The 27,952-nt window shown below is 48.2% G+C and overlaps 1 protein-coding gene and 1 long non-coding RNA gene across 3 annotated transcripts in view; one reads left to right on the forward strand and one right to left on the reverse strand.

Annotated features, from left to right (window-relative positions):
* Positions 1-7,396, reverse strand: part of ELAVL1 (ELAV like RNA binding protein 1) — a 50,802-nt gene extending 43,406 nt beyond the window's left edge. The window contains exon 1 of the mRNA XM_049876705.1: positions 7,266-7,396. The gene's annotated coding sequence lies outside the window, so the exon portion shown is untranslated. The remainder of the gene's footprint in view (positions 1-7,265) is intronic.
* A 136-nt stretch (positions 7,397-7,532) lies between these two features.
* Positions 7,533-20,114, forward strand: LOC126072053 (uncharacterized). 2 transcript variants are annotated; one of them, XR_007516453.1, is made up of 4 exons: positions 7,533-7,735; positions 8,472-8,613; positions 10,203-10,317; positions 18,781-20,114. It is a non-coding gene; the product is annotated as an uncharacterized LOC126072053 (long non-coding RNA). The 2 variants fall into 2 exon arrangements; XR_007516454.1 differs by having other exon boundaries at positions 8,496-8,613.
* The last annotated feature ends 7,838 nt before the right edge of the window (positions 20,115-27,952 follow it).

The raw sequence follows: 27,952 nt of genomic DNA on the forward strand, positions 1-27,952 counted from the left end.
TCCAGGGAAGTTGCAGCAATTCCTTATCAGCCAGGTTGAACAGCCTGGGGACAACAGATCAGGTGCAGCCCGGAGCCTAGTCCTGAGGTGGCTCAGGGGACCAGGCCAGCTCCCCAGCCCTGCTAAGACATCGGGCTTCTTTCTGGCTAGTCAAGGTCACTTGAGGGCTCTCGCGTGGAACTATAAAGCAGCAGGGCACAGCAAGACAACCCAGTCTTTGGAGTCAGACAAGCCTGAACTGCCCCAATACTCATTGTACTGCTAGTCAGTGGAATTATTTAGCATTTAAGTCCTTATCTTCCCTGAACTTCAGTCTCCTTGTCTGTAAAATGGGGGTGTTAACACCTGGTTCCCATCACCCTTCTGTCAGCATGTCATACTGTGGTGACGTGTGTTGCTGTGACGCGGGAAGCTATGCCACCTGTATTTCAAATACCAGCAGGGTCGCCCATGGTGGGCAGGTTTCAGAGGAGCTTCCAGCTAAGACAGACTAGGAAGAAAAACCTGGCAATCAACTTCTGGAAATCAACCAAAGAAAACCCTATGGATCACAGAATACTGTCTGGGAGTTTGACTCACTTTGGCACATCGTCAGGAGGGACTATTGCTGGAGAAGGACATGCTTGGTAATGTGGAGGGCCAGCAAAGGGGAGCAAAATCCTCAGTAAGATGGACTGGCCCAGTGGCCACAACAATGGACTCAAACATTCCAACGAACATGAAGATGGTGCATGACCAAGGAATGTTTCATTCTGTTATAAGTTGGGTCGCCACAAGTCGGAGCTGAATCGACAGCAACTAACATCAACCACCTGCTTCACTGTGCCCAGCCTGTTCCTGTCACACAGTAAATACACACATTACCAGTGAGGTACATCGAAACCCTTTTTCCTTGAGACCCTGGCAGTCACCCACACCTCTGATGCCCTTTCTAATGGGCCTGGGTCCCACAGAAGCCACAGCCTGCTTACACCAGCCAGGACTCACAATCGCAGCATGTTAAGTAACTAGACCCACTCCGAGGAACATGGAAGCTCTTGTTCATTTTTCTTCCCTGCTCAACCACTGATAAACCACGTGCGTAAACAAAAGACAACTGCCAGCGAGTCAATTTCGACTCATGGCGATCCCATGTGTCAGAGTAGGTCTGTGCTCCATAGGGTTTTTAGGGCTATAAACTTTAAGATTGTCTGCCTCTGGGTAGGTTTAAGCACTTAACTGTTTGCACCACCCAGGGAATCCTAATCATACCCATAACCTTGGCCAAATCAACTGACCTCTTACATGCTCACTAGCGACAGGAAACTTATTCAAGTCCCATCCCCTTACTCTCAGCTGAGACAGCCTGCCTCCTACTTCAGTAACAAAACCAAGGTGACCAGGTATCTCCTGATTGCCCTGCCTCACCCTTCTTCAACCCTCCTCCTCTCCTGAATTACTTCATTTGGTGGCACAACCACACTTATCCCCTAAGCCACTTGACCCTCCCACACCTAATCAAGCACCAAGTTCTGCCACTTTTACATCTGAGCTATTTCTCTCACTCTCCCTTCATCTCTCTGCCACTGTCCCTGTTCAGGTCTGCATCAGGTCTCCCGCGCACACAGTTCAATCTCAGTGTCTCAAACCCAACTGCACCTTCTCCCTCCAAACCACTCCTCCTGTTTCTCCTCACGGTCACATGTCTTGCCATTGGGTCATTCTGGACTCATTCCTCTCGGGTGAATCCTTCCTCTGTTATAAACGTCCCTTTGACAGGTGGTTGAATCCACTCACTTTGGAGCTTCTTTCTAAGCCTGTTGTTAGCTACCGTTGAGTTGGCCTCTGAGACTTATGGTGACGCCACGCACAACGGAATGAAATGCTGCCCGGCCCTGGACCATTGTGATCCACAGGGTTCTTGCTAGCTGATTTTGGGGATGAGATGATCAGGTCTTTCTTCTTAGTCTACGTCTGGAAGCTCTGCTGAAACCTGTTCAGCATCATAGCAATGCGCAAGCCTCCACTGACAGATGGGTGGTAGCTACACGAGAGGTGCACTGGCCAGGGCTTGAACCTGAGTCTCCTGCATGGAAGGCAAGAATTCCACCACCGAGTCACTACTGCCCCTCTTCCAGCCCTAAGCCTCTGTAATCCCCACCTTCCCCCTGCACAGACTGAGCACCAACCACGTGCCAGGCACAGTACGAGGCAATGGGCAGATAATCATTTCCAGTCCCAACCCCTGAGGAGTTGAGGCTATTACCTGGCTCCCACCTGCAATGGAGGTCCATCCTTGTTCTTTCCCAGCAAAATAATCTTCTGGGATCACCTCCTGACCGTGCCCAGAAGCCCTCTACCACCTTACCCAGCATACTTTTCTAGGTTTAGCTCCAAGTTCATCTCCCTGACCCTCTACCTGGCCAAATGGGTTCCCTCACCCCTTCAGAGTCTCTTGTGTGCTTTCCTCCTCTGTTACGCATGCACTAACCAAAAAGCTAGTTTAGGCCCACTGAGAGGCATCCTGGAAGGCCTGGTGAGCTACTTCCAAAAAATCTGCCATTGAAAACCCTGTGGAGCAGAGTTCTACTCTGACACACACGGGGCTGCTGTTTACTGCACCTGGGAATCCCTCCCCACTACTCTCAGCTCACTGTGCCCGATCTGAATACCATCTCTTTCATTAAAAGCAAAATCCAAACAATGAACAATCATTTCTTTCAGCCCTCTCTCGATGCAGTCAGGGCCTGCTGCTTCATGCTTGTGTTGTCTCACGTATTCTTTTTTTTTCCCTCCAATTTAGGTTGTAGATTCCTAAGGAGGCAATTTTTTCCACTTCTCCCTACTCCCTATGACAATGAACGAACAGTGAAACTATTTTTTCAATCTATCAGGATGTGGCCATTGACTGTGCCAATTCGCGCTGAGGTTCTGGATCAGGCGGGGACAGACCAGATCATCTAAGTGAGTCCTCCGCACACATGCAGACACCAGACCAGTTGCCGCTGAGTGAGTTCTGACTTCTGGTGACCCCACGTGTGTCAGAATAGAACTGTGTTCCATAGATTTTTCAAGAGTTGAGTTTTTTGGAGTAGATCTCCAGGCGCCTCCGGGTTGACTTGAACCTTCAACCTTTTAGTTAGCAGCCAAGCATGGGAACTGCTGCACCACCCAAACAAACAAAAACCCTAAATGCATTGCCGTTGAATCAATTCTGACTCATAGCAACCCTACAGGACAGATCAGAACTGTTGCCGCAGGGTTTCCAAGGCTGCAGTCTGTACAGAAGCAGACTGTCACATCTTTCTCCCATGGAGCAACTGCTGGTTCGAACTACCAACCTTCCGGTTAGTAGCCAAGCGTTTAACCACTGCACCACTAGGGTTCCTTTTGCGCCACCCAGGGACTCCTATATACAGACACGGACGCTGCCCTCTGCCACCTTTCTGCTTCACTCATCTATCAATGGCGTTCTAACAGGAAATGCACTGAACTTGAGTGAGGTGTTTTCCTGTCTACATTCACGTACTAAACCGGTCCTTCTCCTGTCGTCTCTGTTCGCTTAGTGACTATTCACCCACCTGGTCACTCAGGCAGAGGACAAGAGTTGTCTTCCCACGTCTGTATAGTAAGTCCTGTGTCTTTTGCCTCCTAAATGTGTTCAAACCTATCCCCTCTCCTTCCCTACCACTATATTTCTGGGTCATATTCACAACTCTTCCTACCTAAATGAAAGCAATCACCTCCTGGCTAGTTTTCTGCCCTTCAGCGTTATCCCCCTCAAACTCTTCCTCCTCTGTGCAAATTTGACTCCCCGACTTTGAGGACTAAAAATGTTCAGTGGCCACCCCTGGTCTAGCCTCCAGGATAGCCCCCAGGCTCTCTGCACAGCAGGCGCAGCCCTCTCAGGATGCTGTTCAACCTTCTCACCTTAGTCACTCCTGCCAAAACTCACCTCAACCTTCTTGCCCCTAAAGTACCTAACCGAAATTTTTCCACCTCTGTGCCTTCACCTGAGCCCTTCCTGCAACCTGCAAAGATACTTCCCCAGTATCTTTGCCTGCTAACTCCTCTCTGTCCCTCACACCTCACCTCCTCCAGAAAGCCTTCTGTGATCTCCTTCACTTGTCAATGCTTGGTTAATGGTCCCCTTTTCTGTGCTTCCATATCAGTGCATAACTATTGCCTCATTTTCCAGACCGGACTGAAATGACCTACGCATACACGATACCCCATGTATACACTGCTGCCTCCCCAGAGCCTAGCATGAGGCCTCGGATACCCTGGCAGATCAGGGAGAGTTGGTTAACCGGGGGCAGCAAGGCTCACTTCCCTTCTAGAAGCTGGTTTCCTCTGGTCTGCCGCCAACACACACAGCCTGTCTGCCTCGCTGCTTCACTATTGCCATCTAGGGGTGACAGGTAGTAACTGCACTTCTCTCACCACTGAGCTTTAATTTGATTCAAAAACTGAATGGGGTAGGAACACAAGGAACAGCTGATGCTGGTGGATGGGGGTAAAGGAAGCGTGGGAGTCTGAGGGGGCTTCAAGTCCTGAGTGGGCACTGCGCTGGGCCATGCAGGCAAGAGGAAGAAATATCCAGGAGGAGGAGAGCAGTCAGTGGGAGCAAAAGGCCAACAGGGTCAGAGTTTGGGGTCGGGGCAAATGAGGTCCAAAAGGAAGGGAGGGTTAAAGTGTGAAACACCTGGAATCCCCAGCTCAGGGCTCACGACATTATCTTGTAAGCCACCCAAAGACGTCAAAGCACTTATAATTATGTTTTTCCACCCAATGACTTTTAATTGGGAATGATGTGATCAGACCTATGTTTTAATATGACAACTCCTGCTACAGCGTGGATAGAGCGTGGATGGAATGCAGGAAGATAGATGGTCACAGTGCGAGAAGCAATAAAGCAAGGGTCAGGAAGAAGGCATTTTCATAATTCCCTCTCATATCCCACTTGCTGGTCCCTGACCTCAGACTCAACGTATCTCAACTGAAATTCTGCCCCCGCTCAAGACCAGCCGTCAGCATAAACATTATTTGCTTCCACATTTAGAGATGTTCGTGTGTCTCAGCCTCTTACTGGACCCAAAGGTCGTGAGATTTTATAACGGGTTCCAGCAGAGCTTTGCACACAATTGATGCTCAATGACAACTAAACGCAATTCCTGGAAACCCTGCCTCTAGGGCTCTCATGAACCCTTGTGAATACAGGTAGTCCCGGACTTATGACGTATTAGAGTTACGACAAACTGCACTTACCATCAACAAACTGCACTTACCATTGTCTGTCGTTCTGCTTTTTTTTGCACATATTATTAATGTGTACTACATACAACGTTGCAGCACATAATTTGCTGTTGTTATTCTCAGGTGCACACTTGCAGACATTCAATATTATGATTTACAAGGATACTGATAATAAAAGGCAATAATGATGAAAACTTTTAAAAAAATGAAATATTCGACATACATCGGAACTGACTTACGACAGAGTTGTCAGAACATAACCCCTGTCATAAGTTGGGGACTACCTATACAAGAGCAATGAAACCCTGTGGTTAAGAGTAAGAACTTTTGAGTCAGGGGCCCGAGTTCAAATACTGGTTTGGCCATTTTACTGAGTGAGATTAGTCATATCAAGTGACTCAACTAAGCCTAGGTGCTTTCATTTGTAAAATGGAAATTATAACAGTACCTACCTCACAGGCTGGAGATAAATGTCCACGGAGTCTTAAGCACACAGTACATTCTCAATAAATATCAGCAATTATTTAGAACGTCATTTATTCAGTACCTACCATGCACAGGCCAGGCACAATGCTAGGGGCTTCTCAAACTGTTTTCTCAAATTTGCACAAGAATATTCTTGTCCTTCCCATTTTACAGACAGGGAAACCAAGGCTCTCACAGTTCAGCTTATCCAAGCTCTTGGGAGCCTTGAACACCAGGGCATAAGAGTGAAGGATGGGGTTTGAGGGACTCAGTGGAAGATCATCTAGTCCAGTGGTTCTCATCCTGGGGTGGTTTTGCCCCCATGGGGATTTGGCTATGTCTCGAGGCATTTCTGAGCCTCATAACTGAAAAAGAAGGGAAGGATGTTATTGGCATCTAGTGGGTAGAGGAGACCTGGTGGCACAGTGGTTAAGCACTGGGCTGCTAACCAAAAGGTCGGCGGTTCGAACCCACCAGCCACTCCACCGGAGGAAGATGTGGCAGTCTGCGTCTGTAAAGAATTACAGCCTTGAAAACCCTGTGGGGCAGCTCTACCCTGTCCTATAGGGTCGCTATAAGTCAAAACTGACTCGACGGCAATGGGTTTTTTTTTTGGTGGTTAGTGGGTAGAGGCCAAGAATGCTGCTAAGCATCCTATAATGCACAGGACAGTGTCCCACAAGCAAGAATTATCTGGCCCAAAACGTCAATAGTGCCCTGGTTAAGAAACCCTTCTCTAGTCCCATCATCCTCCCCAGCTTCCCACTTCTTGTAGCATAAGCCATCGGCTCCCACTAGAATACTTTCAGTCAGGGCGACTCTTCCTCCAGGGGCAGTGCAGAAGTTCTTCCTCACCTGTCCTGCACACAGTAGGTACCAGAACCCATTTTAATAAGCCTAGTAGCAGAGGGTACCGGAAAAGGAAGCCAGAGCATCCATGCCCCATTGTTCAAATGCGTGCAGTTTGTGTTTTCAACACACATTTTACAAACCCGAACATCCCACGCCCCATAAACAGCTTTGTTAGAGATGGCGCTCAAAAAATACATTTTCCTGGGACTCCCGTACACACCGAAAGGTTTGCACACTTCAAAAAAGACCCCAGATCGGTCGCTGGCCTCTGACAACGACCACAAAAGAATCTGGAGGATTTCCCGGGGGAGCGAGCTCGGAGGCCGCGGGCGACCTCAGTGCGCAGACCGCGCTCACCCAACTCCCCCGCCTCTGGCTTCACTCTCCCGCCCCCGGATCCCGGGCTCCCAAGGCTGCCGGGCCCCAGGCCCAGCGCTCGGCCCCGGCCGCGGAGCCTGGCCGCCAGGCGCGTGCCCACGCCGTGTACCCCCTCGCCCGCCCCTCGCGGCGGCCGAGGAATCCGGCCCGGGCTCTGTCGCCAGCGCCCACACCGGCCGCCCCCCGCACACCCGCGTCCCGCGCGCGTTCCTTCCCGGCCCGGCGCGGCCTGGGCCTCGGCCGGTGCAGGCCCGCGGACGCCCGGGGCCCGGCCAGGCGAGCTCAGGCCTGCCGCGGCCTACCTCGCGGGGCACCGCGGAAGGCCCCCGCCTCACCTGGGCGCGGGCGGGCAGGCCCGGGGCTTCTCCGGGGCGGGCGGGCGGCGGCGGCGCGGCGCTAACGGCTCCGCTCGGCCTCGGTAGCGGCGGCAGCGGCGGCGGCGACGGCGACGAGGCGGCGGCTCCTCCTCAGCGCGCACGACCCGCTCCGGCCCGCGGCGCGGACACGCCCCCCCGGCGCGTGCACCCATTGGTCAGCTCCAGTCACGGCGCGCTTCCCATTGGCCGGCGCAGCTGTCGCGGCCTCCCAGGCGCGCGGGGAGGCGGAACTTCCGGTCGGCGCCGCCTGCGGAGGGCTCGGCGGCCGGCGGAGACGGGGGCAGTGGAGATGGCCGCGGAGGGGTGAGCTGAGGGTCCAGCCCCGCGAAGACCGGGGCTGGCAGAGAGTGGTGGTGGGTCGAGGAGCGGCGCTCCTTGTCGGGCGTCCATCGTGTGTCCCGCTCCTGTTTACCCCGCTTCCCTGCAAGGTAGGAACGGTCATCGCACCAAAGGGAAAGGGACAGGTCCCGGGTTCGAATCCTGACGCCGCGTTTTCGCGCTACGTGCCGTTGGGCAAGGGCTGACGTCATCTCACCTGGCCTCAGTTTCCTTAGCTGGTGGGGCGAGGAGGCGGGGCCCAGGATGTTGTTAGAGTTCCAGCAGTGTGGGCTGTGAGAGCTAACGGGTTCCCAGAGGCTCCGGCTAACATTCATTCTTTAAGATTTTATTGAGTGCCTAGTATAAGCCAGTCACTGTATGAACTCTCATTAGGCTGACATTCTAGACGATTGCGTCTAGTAGAAATATAAAGGAGCCACAAATGCCAGCCGTTTGTGTAATTTAAATTTTCTAGTAGTAACGGTGGCTCAGTGGTTAATCGCTCGGCTGCTAACTGAAAGGTCAGTGGTTGGAACCCATCAGTTGCACCGTGGAAGAAAGATACGGAAATCTGGTTCCGTAAAGATTTACAGTCTTGGAAATCCTATGGGGCAGTTCTGCTCTGTACTGTAGGGTTGCTGTGAGTTGGAATTGGCTAGAGGGCAGTGGGTTTGGCTTTTGTTTTTCTTATTGGTTTAGTAACCATGTCTGAAAAAGAAAAAGAAACATAGTAATTTTAATAATGTGTTTTCTTTAACCCATTGTGTTGAAAATATTGTTATTTTGATATGTAATCAACATAAGAAATTATGAGGTCTTTTTTTTTCCCACGTTTTCAAAATTTAGTGTGTATTTACATTCACAACACAGCTCAAGTCGGACTGACAACATCTCAAGGGCTCAGCCGCCACATCTTGCTGGTGGCTACCTTTTCGGACCACACAGTGCCAGATGAAGAAACAGAAAAGAAACAAAGAGGGGAAAAGTGGTAAGATAAAAAGTAAATCGGGAAGGGAAATGGGGAATGTCAAGGTTGCAATTTAAAAGAGGGTGGTTGGGAAGGCCTCAGTATGAGAAGATGGCATTTGCAGGAAGACCTGAAAGAGCTGAGGACACTGAACAGATAACTACACTCTTCATTGTTTAGTGCAACACTGTCCAGTAAAGGCTTCTGCGATAATGAGTAGGTCCTATACCTCTGCTGTCCAGTTCTGTAGCCATTTGGTTTTTGGGTGCTTGACATGTGGCCAGTGGCACTGAGGAACTGTTGTATCCCCAGGTCTAAGCGCCTGCACCTGGTGCATTCTGGGTGATTAAAAAGCATTGATGGTCTAGAAGAAACAATACCCCAATAGCAACAAGGACACTTAGAGCCCAGATCTTGGTTTCTAATACCAATTTCCAACTTAAATTGAATTAGTTAATTTTAATTAATTAAAATGTAAATACCCACATAGGACTAGTGTTTCTTGTAGTGTACAGCACCAGTTTAATACAACAGTAGCGAGTACTCTGAAATGGATGCATACTGCATGTTAAAAACTATGTGTGTTGTCATGGATTGAATTATATCTCCCCAAAAATGGGTATCAATTTGGCTGGGCCATGATTCCTGGTATTTTGTGGTTGTCCTCCATTTTGTGATTGTAGTTTTATATTAAAGAGGATTAGGGTGGGATTGTAACATCTGTACTAAAATCACATCCCTGAGCCAATTGTAAAGGGGGTTTCCCTGGGTTGTGGCCTGCACCACCTTTTATCTCTCAAAAAATAAAAGGAAAGGAAAGCAAGCAGAGAGTTGGGGACCTCATACCACCAAGAAAGAAGCATCGGGAGCAGTGTGCTTCCCTTCGACCTGGGGTTCCAGCGAGGAGAAGCTCCTAGTCCAGGGGAAGATTGATGAGAAGGACCTTCCTCCAGAGTTGAAAGAGAGGGAAAGCCTTCCCCTGGAGCTAATGCCCTGAATTTGGACTTCTAACCTATTAGACTGTGAGAAAATTAATTTCTCTTTGTTAAAGCCATCCATTTGTGGTATTTCTGTTATAGCAGCACTAGATGATTCAGACATGTGTTCTCCCCCGTCATCTTTTCAATTGTTATATGAGATGGTAGCTATGATTGTCACCATGATGAAGAATGAAGTCCTTCATTTGTTCATTAATACTTAAAAAATTATCATTAATAATAAAACCCCCAAACCCCTTGTTGTCAAGTCGATTCTGACTCATAGCGACCCTATAGGATGGAGTAGAACTGCCCCATAGGGTTTCCTAGAAACAGCTGGTGGATTCAAACTGCAGACCTTTTGGTTGCAGCCGAGCTCTTAACCACTACATCATCAGCGCTCCATTATTAGTAATAGACTTTATTTTTGTAGGACAGTTTTAGATTTACAGAAAAGTTGAGAATTTATATAGAAAGTTCTTATATACTTTATACCCAGTTTCCTCTATTAGTAACATCTTACCTTAATATGTGTTGAAAGTAATGAGATAATACCAATACATAACTGTTAACTAAAGCCCTAGCTTATTTAGGTTTCTTTAGTTTTTACCTAATGTCCTTTCTCTGTTCCAGGATTCCATCCAGGATCCCATATGACGTTTAATTACCATGTCGCCTTAGATTCCTCTTGGCTGTGGCAGTGCCCATATTTTTGATGACCTTGACAGTTTTGAGGAGTACTGATCAGGTATTTTATAGGAACCTCTCTACTGGAATTTGTCTGATGTTTTTCTAATGATTAAGACTAGGGTTGAGGGCATTGGTAGTTCAGTGGTAGAATTTTTACCTTCCATGCAGTAAACCCAGGCTAGATTCTGGCCAGTGCACGTCATGTGCAGCCACAACCCACAACTCAAGACGATGTGTTGCTGTCTGGCTGCCTTAGTTATCTAGTGCAACTATAACAAATACCACAAGTGGATGGCTTTAACAAACAGAAATTTTTCTCTCACAGTCCAGGAGGCTAGAAGTCCGAATTCAGGGCACCAGCTCTAGGGGAAGACTTTCTCTCTTTGTTGGCTCTGGGGGAAGGTCCTTGTCATCAACCTTCTCCTGGTCTAGAAGCTTCTCAGCACAGGAACCCCAGGTCCAAAGCACATGCTCCACTCCTGGCACTTCTTTCTTGGTGGCATGAGGTTCTTTCCTCTCTGCCCGATTCACTCTTTTATATCTCAGAAGAGCTTGGCTCAAGATACAGCTTAATCTTATAGATTGAGTCCTGCCTCATTAATTTAACTGTCTCTAATCCTGCCTCATTTTTAATCCTGCCTCATTAACATCATAGAGGTAGGAGTTGCAAAACATAGGCTAATCATATCACATAACACAATGGTAGATGGTCATACAATACTAGGAATTTTGGCCTAGCCAAGGTGACACACATTTTGGGGGAATACAATTCCATCCGTAACACTTGCTGAACAGATTTCAGTGGAGCTTCCAGACTAAGATGGACTAGGAAGGAAGGCCTGGCAATCTACTTCTGAAAATCAACCAGTGAAAACCCAGTGAATCACCACGGTCCTATCCACAACTGATCATGGGGATGGCACAGGACTGGGCAGCGTTTTGTACCATTGTGCATGGGGTCGCCATGAGTTGGGGACCAACTTGATATCAGCTAACAGCAGCAATGGGTTATTGGGAGGAAGACCACAGAGGTAAAGTGCCATTGTCATCACATCCTATCAAAAGTACACACTGTCAACATTACTTATGACCACTGGTGTTAACCTTGATCACATAGCTGAAGCATTGTTTGTCAGCTTTTCTCCACTATAAAGTTACTCGATTTTTCCCCCTTTGCATATTGCACACCTTGGAAAGAAGCCACTTTGTGCAGCCCACCCTTAAGGATTGGGGAAATATTCTCCACCTCCTTGAGGGTGGGACAGCTACATAAATTATTACATGGAATTCTTCTGCATGAGAGATTTATATCTTCTCTCGTTTATTAACTTATTTAATTAATTCTGTCAGTATAGTCTCATGGATATTTATTTTGTACCTTGGGTTGTTGTTAGTTACTGTCAAGTCGCTTCTGACTCAGTGGCGATCCTGTATGTGCAGAGTAGAACTTCCCCAGGGTTTTCAAGGCTGTGACCTTTCGGAAGCAGATCACCTGGCCTGTCTTCCAAGATGTCTGTGGGTGGGTTTGAACCGCCAACCTTTTGGTTCGTAGTCAAGCACTTAACCGTTTGTGCCACCTGGAAACTCCTGTACTTTGGTGTTATGGATTGAATTGTGTCCCCCCAAAAATGTGTGTCAACTTGGCTAGGCTATGATTTCCAGTTTTGTGTGACTGTTCACCATTTTGTCATCTGATGTGATTTTCCCATATGTTGTGATCAGGCCTGGATGATGTTAATGAGGCAGGATTAGAGGCAGTTACCTTGATGAGGCAGAACTCAATCTCTAAGATTACGTTGTATCTTGAGTTAGTCTCTTTTGAGCAGAGAGATGGGGGACCTCATACCACCAAGGAAGAAGAGCAGGAGCGTGCGTCCTTTGGACCTGGGGTCCCTGTGCTGAAAAGACAGTTCAGTTGTGAGGATTTTTATTTTCTTTATGTTTGAGCTACAATCCGCATCGGAGGCTGTAATCTTCGATCTTCATTAGTAAGTGCTTCAAGTCTTCGTCCCTTTCAGCAAGCAAGGTTGTGTCATCTACATATCACAGGTTGTTAACAAATCTTCCTCCAATCTGATGCCCCGTTCTTCTTCATATAGTCCAGCTTCAAGGATCATTTACTCAGCATACGGATTGAATAAACCAGAACCAAACCAAACCTGTTGGTGTTGAGTCAAGTTCAACTCATAGTGACCTTGTATAGGTATAGTGAAAGGATACAACCCTGGACATACACCTTTCCTGACTTTAAACCACGAAGCAGCCCCTTGTTCTGTTCGAACGACTACCTCTTGGTCTAAGTACAGGTTCCTTATGAGCACAATTATGTGTTCTGAACTCCCATTCTTTGCAATGAATGTTATCAATACTTTGTTATGATCCACACAGCGGAATGCCTTTGCATAGCCAAGGAAACACAGGTAAACATCTTTCTGGTATACTCTGCTTTCAGCCAAGATCTATCAGACAGCCAGCAGTGGTATCACTCATGCCACGTCCTCGCCCGAATCCAGCTTGAGTTTCTGGCAGTTCCCTGTCGATTTACTGCTGCAACTGCTTTTTAATGATCTTCAGCAAAATTTTACTCGTGTGTGTGATATTAATGATATTTTCAGTAATTTCTACATTTTGTTTTATCTCCTTTTTTTGGAATGGACACAGATATGGATCTCTTCCAGTCACTTGGCATGGATAAGTGAGCACTTCTGGTGCTGCATCAGATTGTTGAAACATCTCAATTGGTATTCCTCTTCAATTTGCCATTCCTGGCATGGTAGATCATATGATTATCTGATTCGCAATGGCCAATACCAGTCCATTTCAGCTTACTAATGCCTAAGATACCAATGTTTATGCATTCTATTTTTGAGGACTTCCAATTTTTCTGGATTCATACTTTGTACATTCCATGTTCTGATTATTAATGGATGTTTACAGCTGTTTCTTCTCATTTTAAGTCCTGCCACATCAGCAAATGAAGGTCCCAAAAGCTTGACCCCATCCACATCATTAAGGTGGACTTCACTTCGAGGAGGCAGCTCTTCCCTGTCGTCTTTTGAGTGCCTTCCAACGTGGGGGGGTTCATCTTCTGGCACTGTATTAGACAGCATCCCGTTGTTATTCATGAGGTTCTCACTGGCCAATTCTTTTAGCATTTGACTGCCAGGTCCTTCTTCCTAGTCGGTCTTAGTCTGGAAGCTCTGTTGAAATCTGTCCACCACAGGTGACCCTGCTGGTATTTGAAATACCGGTGGCATTGCTTCTAGCATCACAGCAACACGCAAGCCACCACAGTACGACAAACTGACAGTCGCGTGGTGGTATTAACAGTAATAACTACACAAAAAATTGCAATTGGCAGAGGCTTGGAGTGCCAGTAAAGCATGGAACAGGAGGATGTGACCTATTTTGGGGTGGCCACGTCAGCAGTGTTACAGCTGCGACGTGAAGGGTGGCACAGGGGGCAGAATATTTCAGGCAGGAAGAATTCCAAGTACAAAGGCCCTGGGGCAGGTAAAAGCTTGGTACACTCAGGAACTGAGAAAAGGCCGGCAGCGGAGATGTTGTAGGAGAAAAGACTCTTGAATTGGTGGGGACAGATCACGTGATCTTTCTGGCCGTGGTGAGTAGACACCCAGTCCTTAGAGCAAGGGAAGTGACTTGCCCAAGTGCACGTGTTTAGTGACAGAGCCAGGATTTGAACCCTAGTCTGCTTCATCTTAGAGATTGTTTTCTCCTGGTCTGAATTCAGTAGGAAGTTCTTACTTTTTGTTTGTTTTTGTTTTTCTTTTGAGTAAGAAGCATAGTTCTGATCCTTAGGAGTAGGAAGCAGCATACACGTGAACCACTGTAGTTCCAGGTTGCTTTTTGTTGTTCATTGCCTCTGAATCAGCTCTGGCTAGTGGCAACCCCAAATACAAGAGCACAAAACATGACCAGTCCTCACGATTGCCAACATATGTAAATCCACTGTTGTGGCTATTGTGCCAATCTGTCTCCCTCACTGGCGTCCTACTTCACCAGACATGATGTCCTCCTCTAGTGATTGACCCCTCCTGATGATGTGATCCATTGGTTGTCATTGGCTAATTTTCAGAAATGGATCACCAGGCCTTTCTTTCTAGTCTGTCATAGTCCGCAAGCACCATAGAAACTTTTCCACTGTGGGTGACCCTGCTGGTATTTGGAATACTGGTAGCATCACAGTAACATGCAAGCCACCACAGTACGACAAACTGATAGACATATGGTGGAGGTTGCCCTTGATCTCAAAGTTCTGGTTCATTCCTTCAGCTTGAGCTAATGAAGGTCTGTGAGGTGAGGAGACGCATGATGACTCAGCCTGGGTCCCTGCTCTTGAGGACATACGTTACTGCCTTCAGGGAGAGACACAGACACATAAATCAACATGGTGTGACAGGAACAGGCACAGAGTGCTGCCTCTCATGGAGGGCGGCGTCTGAGCCAGATTAAAGAATGAGCAAGGGTCTGCCAGGCAGAGAAAGGGGAGGAAGGGGGCTCCAGAAGAACTGCTGCAGCAAAGGCACAGGGGTGGTTTGGGGAGCGAGGAAATGTTGGCAGTGCTGGACGCAAGTTATAAGGGGCGAGGACTGCAAAGTGGCATGGACAGATACCCTTCCCTGGCTGTGCAGGGCCCTGGAGAGTCAGGCGGAGAGTTGGGATTTTAGCCCGTAGACCAGGGGTCCACAAACTACAGCCCTTTCAGCCCACACCTGTTTTTATGCGGCCTGTGTCTTAGTCTGGGTTCTCTAGAGGAGCAAAACCAGTGAGATGTGGATGGATGGATGGATGGATTAGATAGATATAACATATATACGGTCATACATCACTTGATGTCTACAGTACATTCTGTGAAATAGGATATTATGTGATTTGGACATTGTGTGAACACCTGGGTCCATGCGACATAGGACTCCTGGGTGTACAGTTCCAGGGGCTGCTGTGCAGTGCATGGCCCAGGCAGCTCCCACTGCAGAAGCCTCAGGAGAGTGCTTGGCTAAGTCCCACCTATTCCACGGCCCTGCAACCCCATCAGGGTCATGGCAGGGAGGCTCCAGGCAGGGGCCAGGGAATGAGAGGAGCAGACTCTGCAACCTGGCGACCCCTCCCCGGCTGGGCCCTGTCATGCCTGCCATCCTTGGGCACTCAGGAGCACGGTTGGGCGCCCACTCCTCCCAGCAGCAGGGGTACCTGATCCCACAGGTGGGGGTGGCGGAGCAGGCTTGCAGCCAAGTTGGGCTATGGGCATCCCCCAGAGGGTACACACTGGATCACAGATGTATATGTGGTTGGACGTTTTCTGAATGGATGTTATGTGGCACATGACTGTATACACGTATGTGTGTGTGTGTGTATATGTAGTATAATAAATATACTTGTATTTATGTGTACATAGAAGAATGGGAATTCCAGAACACTTTTAATTGTGCTCGTGAGGAACCTTTACATAGATCAAGAGGCAGTTGTTCGGACAGAACAAGGGGATACTGATTCGTTTAAAGTCAGGAAAGGTGTGTGTCAGGGTTGTATTCTTTCATCATACCTATTTAATCTGTATGCTGAACAAATAATATGAGAAGCTGGACTATATGAAGAAGAACGGGGCATCAGGGTTGGAGGAAGACTCATTAACAACTTGCGTTATGCAGATGACACAATCTTGCTTGCTGAAAGTGAAGAGGACTTGAAGCACTTACTAATGAAGATCAAAGACCACAGCCTTCAGTGTGGATTACATCTCAACATAAAGAAAACAAAACTCCTCACAACTGGACCAATGAGCAACATCATGATAAACGGAAAAAAGACTGAAGTTGTCAAGGATTTCATTTTACTTGGATCCACAATCAACAGCCATGGAAGCAGCAGTCAAGAAATCAAAAGACGCATTGCATTGGGTAAATCTGCTGCAAAGGACCTCTTCAAAGTGTTGAAGAGCAAAGATGTCACCCTGAAGGCTAAGGTGCGCCTGACCCAAGCCATGGTATTTTCAATCACATCATATGCATTTGAAAGCTGGACAATGAATAAAGAAGACCGAGGAAGAGTTGACGCCTTTGAATTGTGGTGTTGTCAAAGAATACTGAATATACCATGGACTGCCAAAAGAACGAACAAATCTGCCTTGGAAGAAGCGTGGCCAGAATGCTCTTTAGAGGCAAGGATGGCGAGACTGCATCTTACATACTTTGGACATGTTGTCAGGAGGGATGAGTCCCTGGAGAAGGACATCATGCTTGGCAGAGTACAGGGTCAGCGGAAAAGCAGAAGACCCTCAACGAGGTGGATTGACACAGTGGCTGCAACAATGAGTTCAAGCATAACAACGATTGTGAGAATGGCGCAGGACCGGGCAGTGTTTCGTTCTGTTGTGCATAGGGTCGCTATGAGTCGGAACCAACTCAATGGCACATGACAACAACATATATATACAAAGAGAGATTTAAGGCAAGGAGATGGCCCAGACAGTTGTAGGGGCTGGCAAGTCCCACATCCACGGGTCTAGTAGCAGGCTGGAGACCTCTGCTGGCTCACGGGATTGCAGAGGCTGGTGAATTCACAATTTGCAGGTCAGAGACTTCTGCGGGCTTATGTCCAAGAACCGGAGGTCAGGTGACGGAGAAGAGTACAAGGTTGAGAGAGCAAGCTTTGCCAGAACATCCATATATATGTGTGTGTGTGTGTGTATGAATATAAATATATATATTTATATATACATGGGAGGCAGACCACACCACCAAAGAAACTCCCCTTTCAACTGATTGGCTTGGCTGCTCCCATCAAATTACATCATGGAAGGTGATTACGTTATATTACATTATGGAAGAGCAACCAGTCCGGTGTCTGCCAGACCACTGAGACTCATTGCGTCACCAAGTTGACAACAGGACATTAACCATCACAGCCTGTGAGCTAAGAACAACTTTTTTAAAAAACTGGGATACAAATATATGTAACAAAATATTACCAATTCAACAATTTTTACATGTATAATTCAATGACATTGATTACATTCTTCATGATACGCAACCATTATCACTATCCTTTTCCAACCTAAGACTTTTACATCTTTAAATGGTTAAAAAGAAATCAAAAGACTTTTCACAATAGCAAAAAGGTGGAAATAACCAAAATGTACGTCAACAGATGAATGCATAAACAAAATGTGGTACATACATGCCATGGAATATTACTCAGCCGTGAGGAGACATCAAGTCCCGATGCATGCCCAACACGGATGGACCTTGAAAACATTACGCAGAGCAAAGTTAAAGTCAGTCACAAAAGGACAAATACTGTGTGATTTCACTTACGTGAAATAAGCAAATACATGGACGCCAAAGATTATTCGTGGTTACCAGGGGTAGGAAGGCAGGGGAAAAGAGTTGTTTTGGGGGGCATTGAGTCGATGTTAACGGCGGTGGATGATTTTGGAAAAGGATAGCAAGAACAGTGGCACGTGAAAGACGTAATCAGTGTCATTGAATTGTAAATGTGGAAGTTGTGTTTTGGTGTGTATATTTCCACCTCAAGAAAACAAGTCAAAAAATCAAAAGAAGAATCTTTTGTGATGAGCAAAAATCACATGAAATGCAAGCTCCAGTGTCCATGAAGTTTTATGGAAACAGCCCGGCCTGTTTGTATTGCCCATGGCTGCTTTCTGGCCACAGAGGCAGAGTTGAGTAGCTGCCAGGGGCAGGGCCAGCCTCATGGTTGTTCAACCTATGTGGTCACACCAGGCCCATGCTCAGGAGGGCCCCACACATCTGTCACTGTTTTGAAATTCTCAATACTTCAAAGAAGGGGCCCCCCATTTTTGTGTTGCAGTGGGCCCTGAAAATTACGTAGCTGGCCCTGGCAACAGAAAGATGGCCCACAAAACCTAAAATATTTACTACTGAGCCCTTTTCTGAAATAGTTTGCTGATCCCTGTGTGGTCGGCAGAGCAATGCCCTCCTCCAAAAGATGTCTGCATCCTAATGCCCGAGGCCCGTGAATATGGTACTTGACATGTCAAAAGGAACTTGGTAGGGGTGATTAAATTAAGGACCTTGAGATGGGAGATGACCCTGGATTATCTGGGTGACCAGTGTCATCACCAGGGTCCTTATAAGAGGGAGGCAGGAGGGCCAGAGAGCGAGATTGGAAGATGCTACACTGCTGACTCTCAAGATGAGGAAAGGGCCTTGAGCCAAGGAATACAGGTTGCCTCTAGAAGCTGGAAAAGGTAAGGAAACCAATTGTCCCCTAGAGCATCCAGAAGGAACGAGCCCCGCCGACACCTGGGTTTCAGCCCAGTGAGACCCACGTCAGACTTGCTGACCCCCAGGTAATAAACTCGAGTTGTTTTAAGCCACCAACTGTGTGGTCATTTGTTACAGCAGCCACAGGAAGCTAATACACCTGCCATAGACGATGACCATCTAAAAGAGTTTATCTTTTAGCCAAGAGAATTTTAGATGAGAGACTTACATGTATCTTTGTTTTTTTTTATTTGAAGGAGGAGAACCAGGCGTGGATGCAGAGAATGAACGGAAGAGGAGGGAGACCTCACGGGAGAGCCACAGAGCTGGAGGGGAATGGAGAGAGGGTGGGGATTCCCCACGTTTAAGAGGGCTCAGCGACCAAGGAAATCCGGAGAAGGTGGAGGCCAGATGCATTAGATACAGTGACGTGGGGGGTGCCATCCACTTTGAACTTGATCTCACCTTCCATGTGGGAGCTGCAGGTTCCATTTCCGGCCATGTAGCTCAGCACAGCCACCACCCATCTGTTGTGATGGCAGCTGAGTTCTTTAGGGGCTGGATTTCCGTCTGGTTCCGTCTCAGGTGTGAAGGGGTCAGCCATGGAAACTTTATTTTTATTGACCAGTTGAGTTTATTGTTAGGGTAACCACAGTTTGAAGTTCATTTCCCTGGTTTGGTCAGAGTTGGAGGAGAAAGTCACCACAACAGCATCCTCCCAGGCGGGGCCCTTTGTGTTTCCTCCTTGTGTGCATTTCTGACCTGAAGAGGCTGGCCTGGGAGCAGGCACAGAAGTGCCGGCCTTTGGTTCAGAAATTGCCGTGCTGATAACGGAACTTCTCTGAGCCTCCGTTTGCTTATTTGTGAAAGGTGATACTGCCTACCTTGGGAACACATGTAAAGCTGGCACTTAGCGGAGCACCTTGAACACAGAGGCTACTGTCATGGCGGAGTCCTTGGGTGGTGCAAACAGTTAACGAACTCAGCTGCTCACCGAAAGGTTGGAGTTCCAGTCTACCCAGAGGTGCCTCAGAAGAAAGGCCAGGTGATCTCCTGAAAACTCAGCTATTGAGAACACAGTGGAGCACAGTTCTACTCTGACACACACGGGGTCACCATGAGTCGGAGCTCACGGTAACTGGTAGCCATCATAGTAACAGCCCGGGAAAGTCCTGTGGTGAGTGCCCCAGACAGCAGTAAGGGCCACTCCTTGTCTTAGAGTTACCTCTTCTGTGAAACACTACATGAGATAACATGGGTCACTGACCTGAGCGAGCCTGGGAAGTTTTATCTTCCAGAGTTATCTTTCTGGCAAGAACAGTGAAGGACATCTTATCTCCTGTGGGGTCAACAGGTTAGGAAAAGCCCCAAACAGCTCTGATGCCTAGGGTTATCAGGTGGCCTGCTTTCTTTTCTCGCTTTCTCTTTCAGGTGTTCTGGTGTGCACAATAAATCACACAGTCACCCTTGATCCTCCGGTGACTTATGCGGTAGTTACCGCTATCGCTTTTTTTTCCTTAATTTTTAATCCAACTGTTCTTCTTTGTGCTGTGTCTTTTCTCTTTTTGCTTTGTCTCTAATAAACGTTTTACATGTATTTGTTGGGTTTCTTTTGCAGTGATTTTTTTAATATACAATGTGGTGGTTTCCATTACATTCAGCAAGAATGGCGAGACTACGTCTCACATACTTTGGGCATCTTATCTCCAGGAGAGATCAGTCACTGGAGAAGGACATCATGCTGGGTAGAGGGTCAGTGAAAAAGAGGAAGACCCTCAGTGAGATGGATTGACACAGTAGCTGCAACAATGGCTGTGTTAGTCATCTAGTGCTGCTCTAACAAATACCACAAGTGGATGGCTTTAACAGAGAAAAGTTTATTCCCTCACAGTCCAGTAGGCTACAAGGCCGAACTGAGGCGCCAGCTCCAGGGGAAGGCTTGCCCTCTCTGTCAGCTGTGGAGGAGGGTCCTTGCCATCATTCTTCCCTTCGTCTGGGAGCATCTTAGCACAGGAACCTCAGGTCCAAAGGAGGTGCTCTGCTCCCGGCACTGCTTTCTTGGTGGTATGAGGTCCCCAGTCTCTTTGCTCGCTTCTCTCTTGTATAATCAAAAGAGATTGGCTTAAGACACTATTTAATCTTGTAGACCTCATTAGTGTAACTGCCACTAATCCATTGATTGCATGACAGTGATAGGATTTTACAACACATAAGGAAATCAGATCAGAAGATAAGATGGTAGACAATTACACAAGGGAGTCATGACCTAGCCAAGCTGCAGGTATTTTGGAGGAACACAATTCAATCCACGACAGCGGGCTCAAGCACGGCAACGATCGTGAGGATAGCACAGGACCAGGCAGTGTTTTGCTCTGTTGTACGTGGGGTCGCTATGAGTCGGAACCAACACCTAACAACAACATACTCGGAGCTGTGCAGTCGGCAGCACTATCTCAGTCCAGACGTTCTCATTACCCCGGAAGGAAACCCCATATCCATTAAGCAGTCTCTCAATTCTCCCTTCCCCAGGCCCTGGCAACCACTAGTCTATCTTCTCTCCCTGTGGATTTGCCTGTTCTGGACATTTCGTATGAAATGGACTCATATGCTATGTGGCCTTTTGCGGCTGGCTTCTTTCACTCGGCATAGTGTTTCTGAGTTCACCCGCGTTGTATCGTGTATCAGTACTTCATTCCTTTTTGTAGCTGAGTGATATTCCATTGTGTGTACAGATCACATTTTGTTTATCCATTCCTCTGCTGATGGACGCTTAGGTTGTTTTCACCTCTTGGCTATTGTGAATAATGCTGCTATAAAATTCGTATACAGTTTTTTTTTTTAGTACCTGTTTTCAATTCTTTTGGGTATATACCTAGGATTGGAATTGCTGGGTCATGGGGTAATTCTAAGCAGCCCTGGTAGTGCAACAGTTAAACACTCGGCTGCTAACCGAAAGGTTGGCAGTTCGAACCCACCCAGAGACACCTCTGGAGAAAAGCCCGGTGATCTGCTTCCAAAAGGTCACAGCCTGGAAAACCCTATGGAGCACAGTTCTACTCTGCACACACGTGGTCACCATGAGTCAGAACCAACTCCATGGTACCCAACAACAACAACGTGGTAATTTCTACGTTTAGCTTTTTGAGGAGCTGCCAGGCTTTTCTCTAATCTCTCTTTGTAAGTGAAATGGAGACTTCAGTCATTGGCAGGCAGGCAGGCAGTTGTGACAGTTCACCAGCCTCGCTCGTCACCCAGGAACCCATGGGAAGTGGGACGGGCCCAAGGATTTACCAGCGTCTGCTTGCAAGGTGGGAGTCCCTGGGGCGGTACAAATGGCAAACGCACTTGGCTGCTAACTGACAGGTTGGGGGTTCGAGTCCACCCAGAGGCGCCTCAGAAGAAAGTCCTGTCAACCTGCCCCGCAAAGCTCAGCCTCTGAAAACCCTGTGGAGCCCAGTTCTACTCTGACCACAGGGTCTCACCGTGTGACCACAGGGTCTCACCGTGTGACCACAGGGTCTCACCGTGAGTTGGAAGTGACTCGAGAGCAACTGGCTTAGTGTGAGATAGGACCCAGGTTCTCAGAAGAGGAAACTTCGTTGTAAGACAACTGGCAGTTGTCCCCCAACCTGCTTCCACTGTGTCAGGGTCAAAAGCACCTGGAGAAAGATGGGTACAGGTAGTCCCCGACTTACAGCGGGGCTCTGTGCCGACGATTGTCACAAGTCGGTTCTGATGTGAAGTCAAATACCTCTTTTTTTTTCCAATTTTTATCATTACTGCCTTTTATTATCAGTATTTTTATAAATCCGATCTTTGGGGCTTGGAAACATTACATATAAACTTAGAGTATTTTAATACACACATACATTAAGAAATACACGAGTCATAAAAATTTACTCCAGCAATGAAGAAGAGTTGGACGATGCTGTCATTTGTCAGTTGCGGTAATAACTCCACTTGTGGAAGGTTCTGGATCATCCGGATGACCCCTGGGAATGGGGATAGTGTTTCTAGTCAGAAAATTAGTGAGAGTTGTCTGTATCGTCCTTTTCTTTTTTTTCTTCATATATTTCGAAGTAACATCTCACTGCTTCCTGAATCTGCCTGTCAACTTTAGCAACGTGATCAGCGCTTGGTACATGTTTTCAAGCCACTGAATCCTCTGATTTAGTTTAGAGAAAACTTCAGCTCATCTTTTCACTTTTTGTAAAAACCGATGGTCGGAAACGTAGTTTGTTGTAAGTCAGGGACTTAACCTGTGTTTCGAATACTGAGCTCTGCTTACCCTGGCAACTGCTGGAGTCCGTGTGGTATCACAGAACCCTCCACCCCCTCCCCGAATAGATCCAAGAGCTGCCCACCCCCCCCCCCCCGCCAGCATTTCTAGGACTACCCCACACATGCTGAGCTCAGAAAGCTTACCATTAAAAGAAACCTGCTGAGGTAAGCCAGGTGTTCTCTAAGCCAGGTGTTCTCGCTCTGTTAAAATTTAGCACGTGAAAATTGGTAAGAGCCAAAGGAGCAAAGATCAGAAACGGACAGTTCACAGGAGGTGGGAGCAGAGCCAACGCACCTACTGATGGCTCTGGCAAGTTGTCAGGGGAGGTCCGTGGGCAAGGGTTGGCCAGAGTGAAGGTCGTCCCAACGCCACCAGAACCCTGACACTTGCTTCCTAGGGATGGTGAGTCCGAAGGACCCTGCAGGCCGTACTTACCCAGCATGGAAATGGGTTTGGAGTCTGACCGTGTGACTGTTGTTGAGTGCTGCGGAGTTGCTCACAGCGACCCTGTGTGAGAGTAGACCTGCCCCATAGGATCTCCTAGGCTGTAATCTTTACGGGGACAGATCAGCAGATCACCCGAGGCCGTTGCAGTCAGTTAAGACTGCACTACTGAGTGCCCCCCGCCCCAGAAGGCAGGCTGTCAGGCCCTGACTGGATGGAGATGTGTGTCAGAGTAGAACTGTGTTCCATGGTGGGGTTTTCAATGGCTGATCTTTAGGAAGTAGATCACCAGGCCTTTCTTCTGAGGCACCTCTATGAGGGCTCAAACTTCCAACCTTTTGGTTAGCAGCTGACCTCGTTAACCGTTTGCACCACCCGGGGACTTCTGGCCCTCAGTGAGGTGTCAGCAAATGTGAGCCTGTCTCTCCCCACGGGTGGCAAGTGACCACATCAACTGACCCCTTCCTCCCCTTGAGGAAAGGTGCCTCATCTTCTCCACGTTTGGATCCCCCACACCCAGCATGTGGCCTGGCACACAGATGGTGTCAAAGGTTAGCTGGCCTGGTGGCAAGCAGCCAAACCCTTCTCTCAAGGACAGCTGAAGTCAGACACAAGCCTCGTTTGTTTATTACATGTTTGTTTATTACATTCTGGCAGACAGGCACGTGGGCGCCCACCCCCACCCAGCTCTGCACTTCCGCCCCTGCCCTACTGGGCCAGACCGCCCACACCGGGGTCCCTTTCGCAGGGGGGTGAGGCAAACACTCCTCACACGCCTCGGGCCCCAGGAGAACCTGTTTGCTTCCCACATGTGGCGGCTCAGTGGGGGTGTCCATGACTTGAGCTCTGCAGAGGTGGCAGCTGCAGGAGCTGGAAGGAGAACAGGCAGGCTGACAAGGAGGATGCTGGTGGGGCAGGGGCACTTCTCCCCGAGGGTCCCCTCCCCCACCATCTGTGCACCTGGGAATGCATGAGCCCATCCCCCATCCAGTGACTAGCATTGGCTCAAGAAGTTTCCAGAAGACTCTGGCTGCCTCACTCACCTTCCCAGGGGCCATAGTTGCTAAAGCCAGCGGGGGGCTAAGGGGGAGATGCTGCCATTCACAGACCCTGCTTCCTCTGAGAGACCCGGCAGGCTGGGGCCTTCACATTCCTGAGGAAGGAGGGTTCAACCCACACAAATGCTTTCACTTCAAGAGCATCCAGGGGTCACAGGGAACTAGAAACAGCTCCTCTCTCCCAAGAAAGGGGAGAGAGCAAAGGCCACCAAGTCGAAATCTTCTAGAAAAGCCCCTCTGAGGGAAGAAAGGCCTGGCAATCTGCTTCCAAAAATCAGCCAGTAAAAACCCTATGGATCAGAGGACTGCCTGAGACACTCTTGAAACCCTGAACCAAAACTCCCCCTAGATCACCTTTTAGCGAGGTGGCAGAGAGGCACACAAAATAAAGGAGATTACTTGTCAGAATGACACTCTACAAAAAACCATCTGTAGGGGACCAAAAGGTCGACAATTAAAGCAAAGATGAGAACGTAAGGGGGCAGGGAAACTAGAGTTCTGGAAACAACAACCAGACCACAAAGAGAACGTTGACACATTGTGAAAAACGCAGCTCATATCAATGAACAATTTGTTTGGAAACTGTCAAATGGAAACCTAACTTGCTGCGTAAACTTTCACCAAAAACACAATAAAGTATTACTGAAAACAAAACAAAAAACCCTGTGGATCACAATGGTCCCTGTTCCCTTGTGCGTGGGATCACTATGAGTTTGGGGCCAATTTGATGGCAGCTAACAACGGCAACAGCATATAATGAGACCCCAGTAAACACTCAACAATGAAGCTCAGGCGCACTTCCAGAGGGTAACACATCCCCTGGAACATGGAAACTTCCCGTTGGGGACCCTCCCAGATCTCACCCTGTTCATCTCTTCTCCATGCTGGTTGTAATTTGTATCCTTTGTAAGAAACCTTTAATTGTGGAGGGGGGGAAAAAAGTTGCCCGAATGTAAAAGGGTGTGAAGGCAGCCATCCGCAGCCTTGTTTTAAGCACTGCTGACCTCTGGGTAGATGATTTTCAGTGGGATGTCAAAGGGGGCTGTCCTGTGCACCACAGGATGTTTAGCAGCACCCCAGCCAATTGTGACAGCCAAATCTCTCTCCAGACCTTGCCAAAAAATGTCCTCTGGGGGCCAAAATCAACCCAGGGTGAGAACCAATGCTTTGCACAACAAAGCCTGGGGTCCATTCCTGGCCAATACACCTCGTACGCAGCCACCACCTGTCTGTCAGTGGAGGCTTGAGTGTTGCCATGATGCTGAACAGACTTCAGCAGAGCTCCCAGATTAAGATGGACTAGGAAGAAAGGCCTGGTGATCGATTTCTGAAAATCAGCCAACGAAAACCGTATGTGTCTGTAAAAATGGTGTGGTGGCAGTGTCAGGCCTCCTAGTCTAACTTCACAAGTGTAAACAAACAAAAAACAAACCCATTGCCGTCAAGTTGATTCCAACTCATAGCGACCTTACAGGACAGGGTAGAATCGCCCCATAGTTTCCAAGGAGCACCTGGTGGATTCAAACTGCCAACCTTTATGGTTAACATCTGTAGCTCTTAATCACTAGGCCGCCAGGGTTTCCTCACAAGGGGTGGGAGAGAAAATCACCGTCAGCATCAACAGCCGAAGGCAGACAACGTGGAGGTTATAGATACCGCCTACCTCCAACCTTTTTACCAATTCCAACACCAGCCATCCCTCCCATGGCACTCTCTACTCCTCTGCTGGGTTCAATAATTTGTTGAAATGGCCACCAGAGCTCACAGACAATACTCAGGGTTATGGCATTTATGAGGGAAGTAACAGGTGAGAATTCAGGATCAGGAATGACTCAGCATACAGTTCTTTGGTCAGGAGAGCTTCTTGACCATGCTCACAGGCAGGCCTCTCCTGGAACCTAGGCCCCTCGGGCGTCTTGGGCTGGCCCAGCCTCTGCCCTGCTCTGGCAAGTGTTACAAAGCTCTTTAGCTCCCACCGATAAGAGCCTAGAGGCACCCTACTCCACCAGCAAGCCTCCTGCCTGAAGGCACTCAGCTGTCTCACTCTGTGGGTCAGCGAATTTCTGCCAAGTGCCCAAAGGCACCCCACCATAACCACCTTGCTCCATGGGCCAGGAAGCCCACTGCATCATCTCGTGCCAGTCTCCTGGTTCTGCTGCCACTGTTTCTCTGCTGCTGCTTCTCACCATCCACACTCTCTCCAGTGTTACAACTCTCTTTGTTTCCTGGGTCTCGGAAGTTCTCAGTGCAGGGACCCTAGACCCAAAGGATGCTCTCCACTCTTGGCTATTCTTTCTTGGTGGTAGTGAGGTTCCCTCTCTGCTCTGGGATTGGCTCTCTTTTAAGCCTAGTAGGATGGCAAAACTGACCAATCCCCTCGTTAGTGTTCCATATACCTTATTTGCATGGACCCACCCCCACAGGGTTTCCATGCACATTATTTACATTCTTGGCAAGCTATCCAATACCCTTGGTGGGCCACAAGTACCTCATTTTCACAATCCCTACTCAGTCATTTGGTAGGAGTTACAAAGACTATGGCTAGAAGGGCCATATTAAGTAATTCACTGCACTGCACATTCAATTCAATTCGGTTGTATTTACATGATGAAGGTTAAGGTCAACCTAAATAGACTTACCTCATTCTGAAACTATTTAAACATAGAAATGACTGGGAGTAACAGAGTGGAGAGGTGGGGCACTCTCTGAGAAGGTGACATTTGAAGTGAGGCCTGAATTATCAGATTCCTATGGTTAAAATTTTTCCTCTAATCAGATGAAATACCTGGTGCAATGGCTTGCATTATTAGCAAGCTGTCCAATCCCCTTGGTGGGCCACAAGCACCTCATTTGCTTAGTCCCACCCAATCATTTTGTAGTAGTCAGAAGACCATGGTGGGAAAGACCATATAAAAGCAATTCACTGTACTTCAGGGTCACTACAAAACATCGTGTAATATGGTGTTGGATGATGAGCCCCCTAGGTTAGAAGGCACTCGAAGTACACAGTGGCTGCAGCCACGGACTCGAGCATACCAACGATCGTGAAGACAGCATACGACCAAGCAACATTTTGTCCCGTTGTACACAGGGTGCATGAGTTGGCACCTACTCAACGGCAACTGACAACAAAAATGGAGATAAGTGAGTGGTGCAAATGGTTTGTGCTTGGCTACTAACCAAAAGGTTGGCAGTTCAAACCACCAGCGGCACCACGGAAGAAAGCCCTGGCAATCTGCTTCCGTAAAAATTACAGCCAAGAAAACCCTATGGAGTTCAGTTCTACTCTAACACGTGGGTTCACCATGAGTCGGAACTGACTCGACGGCAACAGGTTTGGTTTTGGTTTTCATACCACCTACCTTAAGGGGTCACTGTCAGGGTCAAGTGCGAGGATGCATATCATATTAACACAGAACAAGGGAGGCGCTCAGCTCAACCGTGAGGAACGTCAGGGGAATGGGGAAACTGAGTGAAGGGGCCAGGAACAGGGCTGGGCAGAGGGGAGTCCCAGCCACCCTAGAGAAACTTGCAGAGGTAAAGGAGAAGGTGGAGGTACATCTGTTCCATGAAACCCAACAGCCACAAAGTGGAGGCAGGTGTTGTTAGTTGTCGTTAGGTGCCATTGAGTTGGCTCTGACTCAT

Source organism: Elephas maximus, chromosome 3, assembly GCF_024166365.1.
Source record: "Elephas maximus indicus isolate mEleMax1 chromosome 3, mEleMax1 primary haplotype, whole genome shotgun sequence".
NCBI lineage: Eukaryota > Metazoa > Chordata > Mammalia > Proboscidea > Elephantidae > Elephas > Elephas maximus.